The sequence below is a fragment of the Priapulus caudatus genome, unplaced genomic scaffold, assembly GCF_000485595.1.
Source record: "Priapulus caudatus unplaced genomic scaffold, Priapulus_caudatus-5.0.1 Scaffold166, whole genome shotgun sequence".
In the NCBI taxonomy this organism is placed as follows: domain Eukaryota; kingdom Metazoa; phylum Priapulida; class Priapulimorpha; order Priapulimorphida; family Priapulidae; genus Priapulus; species Priapulus caudatus.
In genome coordinates, this window is record NW_014577227.1 from 447487 (window position 1) to 451372 (window position 3886).

A 3886-nucleotide genomic window follows, 5' to 3' on the forward strand; every position below is an offset into this window, starting at 1 on the left:
GTGTGTGTGTGTAGTGTGTGTGTGTGTGTGTGTGTGTGTGTAGTGTAGTGTGTGTGTGTGTGTGTGTGTGTGTGTGTGTGTGTGTGTGTGTGTGTGTGTGTGTGTGTGTGTGTGTGTGTGTGTGTGTCTATGTGTGTAGGGGTCTATTATCAAATAACCATCATGTGTATCAATATTATCATTATATATCAATGTGCACCGTCTGCTATTGTTGTGTTGGGTGTTTACATGAAGGGTAGATGTTTTTATCCTAAAGGCTAGGTGGTCATACGTTTTTTTAGATCGATATAGCAGGGCGGTTACGAATGTACTTCTGGTTGGTGTTATATACCCCCTTCACATACACGGATTTTTCAGATACATTATTCGCCCCCAATATAATAGTTCCTGGGGTCTTGCAGTTGCTGTCGCAGTGCCGTTACAAGTCAGTGTGTTGTGTTCGCCATACGCGCACTGCGCAATCGTGTTTTGTTGTGTGGCATAACCGTGCGCACTCTCTTGTGTTCCGGTTTTATTGTTGTTACGACGTTTCGCGTCGCCTTTATTGTTTAACACGGTTCGCAGTCTCTCTCTCGTCTCTCTCAGTCTCTCTCTCTCATCGCTCTCGCTCCGGTCTCTCTCCCTTTGCTCCTCTCTCTCTCGGTCTCGATCTGCTCTCTCTCTCTCCTCATCTCTCTCTCTGTCTTGGTCTGTCTGTCTAGTCTCTCTCTCTGTGTGTGTCTGTCTCTCTCTGTTTCTCTCTCGTCGTCTCTCCTGCTCTCTGGTCTCTCTATCTCTCCTCTCTCCTCTCTCCCTCTCCATGTCGTGTACGGCAGGTCACTCTTCCTCTCTCTCTCTCTCTCGCTGTCTTCTCTCTTCTTCTCTCTTACTCTCTCTCTCTCTGTCCTCTGTCTGTCCGTCTCTGTTCTCTCTCTCTCTTTACTGCTCATTCAACCTGTTGTTGAAGCACCTTGTTAAAATCGTTAACGATTTACATAACTGAATGACAAGACAAACAACAGTACAGTGTGCTGTTAGAGAAACTGCTCGTACCGTGGACGTGATAATCGAAGCCCGTGCCAATTCTGCCTTCATCATGTGCAAGCAATTTCCCTATAGTATATGCTTATCAATAGATCAGATATATATACGAGTGTGTGTGTGTCGTGTGCGTGCCGTGCGAGCGGCGTTCGTATGTGGTGTGCGTGTGTCTGTGATCGTGGCGTGCGTGTTCATATTATGTCTGTGTATGTGCGTGCGTGCGTGCAGGCATATAGATGTATATATATAGTAGTATCTTGATCTTCATCTATCTTATATGGCAGCAACAGGCTATCAACAGTATTTTATTTTTATAAAGATGTTGTATTGTATTATTACATATGCATATTGCCGAGAAGCATCACTAGGATGAAGACACCGTACATCGTCCCGACTGTAGGACGCACACTCGTACGGAAACGTCGCTAACAACGTCTTCGTCAGGTGACCCGTCTACCCCCTACAACTAACAGTAACAGGTATATACTACTAAACACGATACATTATAGTTAACGCAGCTAGCTTGACTACACAGTATATGGTAAAATACACAATACAGGTGTAACTACAGGCAGTATAGGTTACAACTACACAGCCAAGGTGTAACTACACAGTACATGGTATAATAACACAATACAGGTTGTAACTACACAGTACAGGTATAAACACAACATACATGGTGTAACTACACAGTAAGCAGGTACAACTACACAATACAGGTGTAACTACAGCAGTACAGGTATAACTACAGGCAGGTATAAATATATATATGTGTGTGCGCGGCGTGTGCGTGGTGCCTGGGCGTAATGCGTGTGTCGGTGTGCTGTGCGTGTGTGAGCGTGTGCGTGTGTAATTATACTGCAATGACTATGAACTGCGATCATCTATCATACAGATATGCATAGCAAAATACGAAAATTACATATTATATCACGTATACATCTGCCAATAATTTCTACGATACATATTTATTATGCCCGAGATTTTATAAATAATAAATATGTAGCATTCTCTCTCTCTTCTCGCTCTCTGCCCCCCCCCCTCTCTCATCATCTCTCTCGTCTCTCTCTCTGCTCTCTCTGCTCTCTCTCTCTGCCTACTATTCTCTCTCCTCTCTCTCTCTCTTCTCTCGTCCTCTCTCTTCCTCCTTCCGCCCCATAACTCCCCTAATATACTGCGATGCGTTTTGTGTAACTCATCATTAAACATTGATGGTAATGCCGCGCTTACGTTGCTACGGCAGGCCACCATCATGTCGCGCGAGTTTTCCATGCGCATCTAGTTGAACCTTCTAGCTGTCAACAAGCTGTCACCAAAGCTTGACACAGATCGCTTCCGGTGCGCGGACTTTCGAGAGAAAAGCCGCTGTGGGGCGGGGATACAGACACGTGCGAATATTGCGACACGCTCGACAGTGAACGGTGCGTGAAGAATTATATCGTTACTGTGCAAAAGTGGAAACCGCAGAACAGCGTTACTGTTTTGATCGTTCGCTGACTGGGTATTTCCTTGTCGAATATGGCCAAATTGTCGTCACTGGTTATACCAACACCGTTTCTACATTTACAGACAGCGTTTATATCCAGGGATGGCAAAACTGTAAGGTATACTCTGTGAAGTATAACTGTGCTCGCCAGAAAAGTAACTCGCGCTTTAATACACCCTTCACATCCACGATTTTTCTTAGAGTCCATTACGGATGCGCCAACATCGTAGTCATCGGCAAGCATTCCGTAAATAACTCGGCTGGTATCGCGTCATAAACTCGTCACAACTCGCAGACACTGCGTAAGGATCGTGAAAGGAGAGGCAAATTTTTTTGACTTCTCAGCAGAGTGTCCACGATTGATTTTTTCGTACAATAACTGCGTAAGCAATCCGTAAGGATCGTGAAACCGCTCAGGCAAAACAGCGAACGGCATCCGTAAATCTGGCTCGCAAGAATCCGTAAATACTCGTACAATTTTTTTTTAGGCGATTTGCTGGGGTTATTTCGATTTGTTTACGGATTATTTAGCGGATTATACGAGTGGTTACGTGTTGTTTTACGATTTCAGATTCGGTCGTGTTACGATGGCTTTACGGATTGTTACGAGTTCATTACGAGCACTTTACGAATAGATACGTAATACTTTGTACGTATTCTTACGTATTGTTTACGATTTGGGAAGCTGCAAAATCGAACACGTCATTTTCAGTTGTTTGATCAAAGAAATTTTCCCAGAGGACTGATCGATTGGTCGGCATCTGGTGCATATGCTACTTCTACAATATGCCTACAAGCAGTGGCTCAAAGAAGAAGGCAGTCAAAAGACGAAGAGGCACGCTCGCCTAACCCTTCGAACCACCACTAGCTAGTTCACCTGGGCTAGTTGAAGGAGCAATTGTGTAGAAATTGTTGATATAACTGCGATCTGTTTCTCTCATATGCCATGTTTGTCTCTCTTGGATGTCAGTTGATGATAGATTGAGGATTTGCAAGGATTTTTCTATACTTTTTGCACAAAAAATCGTAAGGACTCGTAAATACCGTAACTAACTCGTACGGCTATGTCGTACAACAGCGTAAACAGGTCGTAACTATACAACGTAAAAGCGTTCGATGAATTCGTAACATTCCGTAATATAGTCCGTAACAATCCGTTAAAATGCCCTGTAAGTGGCTGCGTAGTTATCGCGTGAGCAACCTTCTTACAATCGTGAAATTGCCGTAAATACATCGTAATGAAGCTCGTAATAATAAGCCGTAATAAAGCCGTAAATAGGCTCGTAATAAGCACTGTAAATCGCGCGTTCGTAAAAGTGGCCAAATCGTAAGATCCGTGTACTTTTACGAATTGTGCGAATCCGTAAGGAACTCGTAAGT